We start from the raw sequence: 10000 nt of genomic DNA on the forward strand, positions 1-10000 counted from the left end.
ATCTTCGTCTCGTAAGAGCTCGTCGACTCCACCCTCTGTTCATCCACCTGCGCCGCCCTATGATTCGCTGAATCCTGACCAATCAGCCGATTTCTCCCCTCCCCCTCTCAGACTCCGCCCCCCATCAGCTGTGATAGAACCAGGTAAACAGAGACGACCAATAGGAACACCGGGCCGTTAGGCTGTTCACTGCTGCTCTTTCAGTTCAGCCAGCTAAAAAACATGATGAATAACAATTATATCATATCATGAAGCACATTTGGACATCATTTAAAAGAGCTTGAACGATCAATATAAATCTGTAATGTAAATAATTGCCAATTGCTGTTATTATTATAATATTTGTATGATTATAATTAAGCTTGAATTGAGAATTGAATTGTTAGTTGGCTGAATTGAATCTTAAAATAATTCTCCCCTCTTCCTTTTTCTGTTAAATCTGTCAACATTTTTAATTCATTTCATTTAATCCTCTGTTATACACTGATTCTCTCAATCGTAGGGAGTTTTGTGTTGACTGAGTTTGCCTTCTGCATGAACTGTTGCTTTATATATTTCTTTATGTACTGATTGTCTTAATCCACATTATAAATGATCATTTTTTGGTTAAAACTTTGTTCACACTCACTGATGCTGTTATTGATGAATGTCATTATGCCAATGAGTCAATTTAGAAGCTGTTTAATTTGCATATTAACAACAGCAAAATTGTTAATAACATAATAAATGTATGAATTATTTAATCTTTATATAATAATATGTATACATGTAAGTGATTATTAATTAAATCATTAGGAAAAATAAATATTATCAAAATATATCACTATGAATACAATAATTATTGTATATTTAATTAGGTTTTTTATTTTGATTAATTTATTTTAATTTATTAAAACTGAAATATATGAATTAATAATAATTACTGAGAAATGTCCAGTTGCATCATTGTGAGGGTTATTGTAATGTGAAGTGATTGCTGACATGGGAGGTGCGGATCCAAATGCAGGGTTTATTAGCAGGAGCAGGGAGGCAACGGTCACGATCAGGAGCAAACACATGTATGTAGGCAAATCCAGTGTCGTAGTCAAATACACAGGCGATAGGCAGCAGACAATGTCAATGAACAAGGCGAGAGTCAAAACATGGCAAGGCAAGGAAAACACATCATAATGTCCACAAAACTCTTCAGCAAGACTCAGCAACAGTGTCTTTATAGTCATTGTAATCACCTGGGTCTAGGCCTGGGGCCTCATGTATTAACGCTGCCAGATTTCACGCTCACGTTTGGATTTACTAGCGATGAAATTAACGAGAGAATCTTTTAGTCCACCTCAACTTCATGTCTGGCATACGTGCATTTCTTGTGTGTGTCTGTTTTATTTCCATCGGCGACTCCTAGAGGCGATTGTGTTAATTGCACACTACAAAGTATCTTTAAGGGTCAGTGTATGTTTTGGTCATTGAATTTTCATTTTAGAAACAGATATTGAAAATGAGTCGTTTTTTTTTATTTTTGTTTTTAAAATAAAAAAACAAAAATTCAAATTCAAAGCATTTTTTGATTTTCGTTTTTGAATTTTAAAACAAAAAAAAATCAAAAAACGGCTCATTTTTGGTTTTCATGATGAAAAACGGAAAACAAAAGTCAAAAATGATTTGATTTTCATTTTTATTTTGAATAACAAAAACTAAAATCACCAGAAAACCAAAACGAATAAAGACTTGTTTTTTTATATCCCAAAACCAAATAGGCAGACGCATTTACGATGACGCAATGCTGTCACACACAACGAAATTCAATGACCAAAACATAACACTGACCTTTGAGCCGTGCAATGGCAGCTGTATAGGACGGCATCATCTGCATGTCTAGCAGGTATATAAGGTTTCCATACCATGCAGTTGACCTGCGGTAAAGTTAGTTTGATGTTTGACATTCATTAGACATTCGATTTCAAACCAATCAAATTGTTTGCTCCTGTTATAGTTTCAGACAAAAAAAAAGGTCAGACAGGCATAAATATATGCTCTTTATGTTGCACAAGGCTTTATTTCTGGATAAAAACAAACATGAACCATACGAATGAATTAAACAATTCAACCATATGAAATTATACAATAAAACCAGCACCAAAAACATCTCGCTTTACTGCACAAGACTCTGTTTTTGGCATTAGCACTTTGTTTATTTTATAATATTTTAAATATCTTTAATGTAAAAATTGCAGAAGTCAATTAATCTCTGACACGTTAGAGATAAAATATAATTGAGGCAACTCTCTCCTCAAAGGGTGTTAGTTCAGTATTTCCTGTTTTCCCCGGCTGTTCGCTCCACATTTTGACAGTGCACCGCTGTTAACCTGCACCTTTACATGAGACCATTTCTTTATTAATTCACTCACAGTGTGATGTTCAGACCCCACTGCATTAACCGCGTCAGCTAAACTCTCCTGCTCTATTGTTTTTCTTTTGTTATTAATTCCGGAGGACAAACTTTTTTTCTTGCTTGCTTGCTTTTGCTATTGCTTTTTCATTTGGTTTTGCCAAAGTAGACTCATTACCATATTCATTAGGGGAGGAGGCAGGGAGGGTTTTTGCGCTCGTGCACGTGCGCCCAGTTTCACGTTAATTCAGATGTACAAAGAGAATATACGTGGGATTCAGCGTACGCAGTGTTTCATACATCTGAATTTCTTCAGTGCGTACGCAGTGTTTTAGTATGAATTCAACGCAAGTCTTCCTACATGAGGGCTCCAGGTTTGTGAGTGGTGCATGACTGGATCTTGTAGTTCTTTTGCTTGCAGATTTGTAGTTCTGTAGTGATCTGCTTGGGCTAGATCATTGGTGACTGTGACATTTATCAGATGTTAATTTAATTTATAATGTGTTCATATTGATGAATATTAATAAAATGTTAGTAATATTAGTAATTCATTTTCATTAATTCGTTAATTAAAATCAATAAATACAAAGGATATAATAATTCTGATTATTTCCAGTAAGTTTTTAAAACAAGAATTAGTTTTTATAATTAAATGAATATTAATTATATATTATTATTATAAATTTAATTAGTAATTTATTATAATTGATTGTTAATTGCAATGAAATATTTACTATAAAACAAATTATTACCACTGAATTTATAAATTGCTTTTCATATTAATTATTCATTAATGAAGCACATTAGCAGATGTTCTCATTTACATAATGTTGCCATGGTAATAATCACACAAACACTGTCAATGGATCTGATCATATTGAACACAGACTATTCCTGCATCCTAACTAGCACAGAATCACCCCCCTCCCTTTAACTCCCTCCTAATCGGCCTCCTTTGCTTATAAATCTTGACCGTTTTTTCAGCTTGGAGGAGGCGTCGTCCAATTGGCCGGACTCCAGTCACGTATGCCCCTCCCCTGAGGAGGAGAGACCCGCCCCCTCCGTACCCGTTCTCCTCCTTTTCCTCGTTCTCCTCTTCTTTTCCTCTTTCTCCCTCCCGCACGCGCGTCCCGATGGTCCCCCCCCAGTGTTCACCCGCTGGTCAGTGTACAGTCCGCCTCCACCCTTGCTGTCCTCCACCTCTCTAGACATCAACTCCAACCCCAAACCCTGCTCCCTGCAGCTGTCCAAACAGGGCTCTCTGTCCGCCGAGCCCATCGCACCCACACCCTCCTCCGCCCGTCTACATCAAACCTCCGCTCGGCCTGCCCCGCCACGAGCCCTCGCTCGGCCAGCCCCGGGACAGGGCGCTCAGAGTCATGAGGTAAATACTAGGGGTGTAAAGATTCATTCACTGATGCATTGACTACAAATCCTGCCAAAGAGTGGCTGCAGATGTGTTCAACTAGTTATTCCTGACAATGTTTTATTTACTCATTCATTTCCTTCAGCTTAGTTCCTTTATTAATCAGGGGTCGCCACAGCGGAATGAACCGCCATCTATTCCAGCATATGTTTTACACAGCGGATGCCCTTCCAGCTGCAACCCAGTACTGGGAAACACCCATACACACTCATTTACACAAACACTCATAGTGCATGTGTTTGAGGAAACCCACGCCAACATGAGGAGAACATGCAAACTCCACACAGAAACTCCAACTGACCCAGCCGAGACTCGAACCAGCAACCTTCTTGCTGTGAGGCCACAGTGCTAACCGTTGAGCCACCGTGTCGCCTTATTTTTATTACTCCAATACAAAAACGTACAAATATAGGCAGTCAATCGAATTGAATCGTTCAGAATTTACTAAATTAATTCTTAGAATTGAATCGGAAGCCTATGAATCGTGAATCAACTCGCTATCTTGCCAAAGATTCACTCACAGCCCCGCTAAATGAGCAGCAGAACTGATTCTGGACCAGTTTATTAGATGATCATAAATTAAACTTCTCAATTTTGAAGTCATTGATCTCTAGGGCTGGGTATTGATTCAGATGTCTATTTGATTCTGATTCACAAGCTTTCAATTAGATTTTCAATTTGATTATGGATTAAATGAATTGAATATATTTATATTTCTTAAACTGAATGGTGAGCAAATGCAAACTCCTCGCAGAAATGCCAAAAGGGCCATCCGAGACTCAAACCAGTGAGCTTCTTGCTGTGAGGACACAGTGCTAACCACTGAGCCACTGTGTTGCCTTAATTAATTTACTCCAATGTAAAAATGTACAAATATAGGCAGTTAATCGAATTGAATCGTTCAGAATTTACTAATTAATTCTTAGAATTGAATCGGAAGCCTATGAATCGTGAATCAACTCGCTATCTTCCCAAAGATTCACTCACAGCCCCACTAAATGAGCAGAAGAACTGATTCTGGACCAGTCAGATGATTATAAATCAGGCTTCTCAATTCTGATGTTATTGATCACTGGTATCGATTCAGATGTGTGTTCAATCTCGATTAACAAGCTTTCAATTCGATTCTTAATTCGATTATCGATTCAGTGAATTTAAATGAATAGAATATATTTATATTTCTAAAACTGAACCACAAATATCAGCTTCCAGATGATGATTGAAAAAAATTAATAAAAGCATGACATCTTAAGTGGCAGCACCGTGACTCAGTGGTTAGCACTGTCGTCTCACAGTAAGAAGGTCACTGGTTCGAGTCCCGGCTTGGTCAGTTGGTGTTTCTGTGTGGAGTTTGCATGTTCTCCCCGTGTTGGTGTGGGTTTCCTCCGGGTGCTCCGGTTTCCCCCACAGTCCAAACACATGCGCTATAGGGGAATTGATGAACTAAACTGGCTGTAGTGTATGAATGCGTGTGTGAATGAGTGTGTATGGGTGTTTCCCAGTACTGGGTTGCAGCTGGAATAAAACATAGGCTGGAATTGTTGGAAAATGTATGAACATCTTAAGTATGTGTCAGTATGCATCAGTACTATTTTCGCTGTGTGTTGGAAATCTGAGATGCCGCCATAACGCTGCTTTTCAGTTCACTCTCTCCTTACCATCGTTACTTAAAGTTTCCAGCCTTTGCCGGCATTTTTGATGATTTTCGCCTACATTTGACAGCCCCCGGAATATTTTCGACTATGAATATATGAGCATATTCATTTATTCATTTTTTTCCTTCGGCTTAGTCCCATTATTAATCCGCCACAGCGGAATGAACCACCAACTATTCCAGCATTTATTTTACACAGCAGGTGCCCTTCCATCAGCAACCCAATACTGGGAAACACCCATACACACTCATTCACACTAATTCAGGGCTAATAATTCAGCTTTCAATTGTGTATAATAACGGCGTTAGTAATTAAACATCGTTGACTCAAACGTGCATCGCTATTTTCCATTTTTATTTTATTTTAGTGTCTGGTCTGCAAGCTTCAGCTCCTGTCTGCTGTTGTATGTACAGAATATTGAGCGTTTCTGATTCTGCAGTGTGTTTGATGTATGTTTGTGCTGCTCTCTGTCAGGAAGGAGCCGTCGCCTGTGATTGGCCAGAGGGGGATTTCCCCCACAGCACCCCCTGCTGGACACAACCTGCTGTCAGACCAGAGTCCACACACACTGCGCAAAGGTGAAAAAAGCTGGCTTTTCAGCAGTATTTGCTATATGCATATATTTATATCCGTGAAATACAAATGTGAACGTATCAAATGCCATTTAGGTCATTTTCATATATTGCCATACAGTTAAATGCAAGAGCAAGAGCAAGGAATTTCTCACAGTATTTCCTCTAATATTTGTTCTTCTGGAGAAAGTCTTACTTGTTTTATTTCTGCTAGAATAAAAGCAGTTTTTAATAGTTTTAAAGCCATTTTAAGCTCAATATTATTAGCTCCTTCAGCAATATTAGTTTTGGATTATCTCCAGATTAAACCACTGTTATACAATGACTTGCCTTTAACATGATTAGATGTAGATGCTGAATCACTGATATATGTTGGCTTGCACAGATCTGAAGTTCAATCTTAGATGGTTTATTTTATTGTGCAGATCTGAGCTGAACTATCTGCTGCTGCTTTCAGTATATGGCAATAAATGTCATGCAAGACGCCATTCAAACTCACATTATGAGCATTTAACACTGAATAAAGCACATGAGCTGTACCTGAGCTGATCAGTGTCAGTTTTCTGTTGTTTAGCTGACTAAAACCTTTTAATATGAAGAATATTCCTTCTATCGTGTGCCGATGCCTGATATAAACTTTATATAAACAAAAGTGAGCGTGCCAGGGCCTGATCAGGCCAAAGTGGGGCTTCCTCAGGGCCAGCGGCCGGCCTTTTCAGCTTGCCGAATACCTTGGGCCAAAGAGGGCCAGCTGGGGCTTCGGGGCGGAGTAAAAGGAGAGGCGGAGTTTGCTCGAGTCTGGTAAAGATGGCGTGCTCCATTACACTAGTTTTCCGATTGCACAGGAGAACATGCAGCAAACAAATAAATAAATCAGGGAAAGAAAACATGTAGCTGGTCAGTTTAAGATAGGCTATTCCATACAACACCTTATAGGCTAGGGGTGTTTTTGCTTATCATCACTCTAATGTATATGTGTCAACCCTGCTGTTTTTGCCAGGATTCTCCTGTATTTTACAGTTCTATCCCGCTATCATCTCCCATATTTTCAGTCTTTCTCTGAAGGGTGGCAAATAAACATTAAAGAGCCGAGCCTCCCTACATGCAACCCATACCGCCAAACCACCAGGGGTCGCCCCTTACTCTTAAATTTGAGTCTGTTCTGTGCGTTTTGAAATTCAACACTTTGAAATAAATATAAAAAACGGCGGGATTCCCTTTTGCAAAAGGATTTCCCTTTTGCAATCCTCAAACAGTCATATAGCGGTGCGTGACTGTCAGCTGACGCGCTCCATAGTGATCAATAGACACTGTTTCCTAAACTGATTCTGTACGCGCGATTTGAAGCGGAGTGAAAGTCTGGGTTTTGTGTGCATGTTTAAACAGACATATACACATTGTTCTGCCCTTTCTATCAAACGCCTTGCTTGATTTAGCAGAGAGATAACGTCTTCCAATGACAACAGACTCAAGGGATAAGTTTGAACCTTTTACTGGTGATTAGGGAATAACGTAAAACTGCAAAACATACAAAACACAGAATAGTAAGTATGCTAGATCAATAATATGTACAAACACAAGCACAATCGGTTCTTTATGCAAAATAGATCACTGGTTACGCACTTAACCGAATCATATATGTGATACAACTGACAAAATAAAGAACAAATGAACATCTTGCATGTACTGTATAATGACATGAGTATAGCGTAAGCATAAATAAACTTCAATCAAATAATGATAAAATAATGTCTACATACCGAATGTGCCTTCAATACAACTTAAATCGAGGAGCAAATGATAGCTGCAGCCATGTGCTCCTCCATGCGGCTTCTGAATACCTTGGCTCATATTTATGATGTCATGAAATAAGGACTCTAACATAAAATGCAATGCCTATGTATAACCAGGAGGGGTCGCTAAATGACCACTTAATCCTAACTAAATGTAAAATGTCTGGATAAGACAGCACACACATAATTAATAATAATAATATCTAAAGATGTTCATCTTGGTGGGTTTTTTCAAACTAATTTCCTCCTAAATGAGCATAAAAAGTTAGGAAAGCAATCGAAAGCTTTCATTATAATGTTAGATCTGTGCGTTTTTAAAGTGCCACCTATTATTTAATGTAATCAAATGAAAATAATCTAAATAAATAGGAGATTAATTCGTTTCTCATTAATCCGAATGTGTAAGTTATACAGTAAAGAAACGGCTAATGAGACTTGATAGCTTGATTCTATTTCATTATAATAGCTATTCATTTTAATAAGCTGAACTGTAAATATATACTATTTATGTTTTCTTTTGTTAATATTAATAATAAAACACACATTAACTGTCTATTTACAATGAAACTGTCACGGTCGGTAAGAGGAAAAAGCGGCGAGGACTCCGGTGCAGGACTAATGGGTTTTTATTAGAAGTAAAAATAAAAACGAACAGCAAAATAAACTACCCCGAGGGGGAAAACATGAATAAAAAGGCAAAGCAGGGCTGGACACAACAGGACAGGGAAATATCGACGACGAACTGGCACAGGACAGCAGACATGAGGAGAATATAAGCAGGAGTAAATGAACACACAGGTGAACAGACAGGTGTTAAACATGTGAATCTAATAAACTAATGATGGGTTAACAAGGAGGGTGGGACTAGACGATAGACGGGAGAGCACCTGACACAAAGAGACAACACAAGCCATGTGCTCACATAAAACAAGACACACACGCACCTATGACGACGCGCACCCAGACAATGACAAAACAAGTGCTCGAGCCAAGAAAACAACAGGACAGGACACGACAGAGCTAGTGTCCGGACACTAGTATACTGGAGGAAAAAGTATACAGGAGGGCGAATAATTCTGATTCAACTGTATATATTTAATCACATATTTGTTCCTGCAGTGTCCAAGAAGCTGGCCCCGATCCCGCCGAAGGCAGCGTTGTGTGGGTGTGAGGTGTCCCCGTCTGCGTCTCCAGCCAGTCTGTCTCCCACTCCGCCCAGCACGCCGTCCTCATACAGCTTCAGTTACTCTCAGAGCTGTGTGCTCACGTCTCCAGGACACACACACGCGCACACACCGCCTGCGCTGGCCTCTCCGCCGCCGCTGACCGGCACGCTGCCCAAAAACAGACCCACACCCAAACCCCCGCGACACCGACCCAGCCTCCCGCCGCCGCCCCAGCCGCCGGACGCACTGACCCCCGCAGAGAGCATGTCCACAGGTACAACACTGCACTCATTATTACACAACATTATCTGTGTGCTATTTTCTGCTGAAACATCACACACACACACACACACTCTAGTGACGCTTTTCACATCTAATATTGCGGCAGTGTGAAGATCCTTGCAGGACAGCAGTGTGTGTGATACTGAGCTGAAGTGTTTGTGTTTTCTGAGTGTGTGTTCTGCTCTGGTGTTTTTCTCTTCTGCTCAGCGGTGTGATTACATGGGTCGGTGGGCTTCGGCTCGAGTGGGTAAGCAGAAGTGTTTGTGTGTGTGTGTGTGTGTGTAAACTCACCCGTCATCACCCGTCACTAACCGGCTGTGCATGATCCAGTCCTGCATGACTCTCAGTGCAGCAGCTCCTCACCATCTTTCAATATTCATTCATTCATTCACACACACACACACACACACACACACACATGCACTGATGCACACATTACACACATAAAAACATATACACACACACACACATACACACACACACACACTGGTGCACACATTACACACATTAAAGATTTTGTGCTTTCATTTCAGAGTGCAGATTGCATTAGTTTTATTTACATATTTTTACTTATAAACTATTATATTTTTATTTATATTATATAAATACTTAACATATATTTATATTTAACATTATATATATTAAACTTTAATTATTTATATATATATGAAACAATTAATTTTGACACCCCTAATATATATATATATATATATAATTAAAATT

General features: G+C 39.2%; 1 long non-coding RNA gene across 1 annotated transcript in view; it reads left to right on the forward strand.

Moving 5' to 3' along the window:
- Positions 1 to 45: 45 nt before the first annotated feature.
- The window catches only part of LOC130238234 (uncharacterized), a 19633-nt gene continuing 9678 nt past the window's right edge, over positions 46 to 10000 (forward strand). The window contains exons 1-4 of the long non-coding RNA XR_008838617.1: positions 46 to 143; positions 5939 to 6042; positions 8949 to 9269; positions 9485 to 9524. This is a non-coding gene — a long non-coding RNA (uncharacterized LOC130238234). The remainder of the gene's footprint in view (positions 144 to 5938; positions 6043 to 8948; positions 9270 to 9484; positions 9525 to 10000) is intronic.

The sequence above is a fragment of the Danio aesculapii genome, chromosome 12, assembly GCF_903798145.1.
Source record: "Danio aesculapii chromosome 12, fDanAes4.1, whole genome shotgun sequence".
In the NCBI taxonomy this organism is placed as follows: domain Eukaryota; kingdom Metazoa; phylum Chordata; class Actinopteri; order Cypriniformes; family Danionidae; genus Danio; species Danio aesculapii.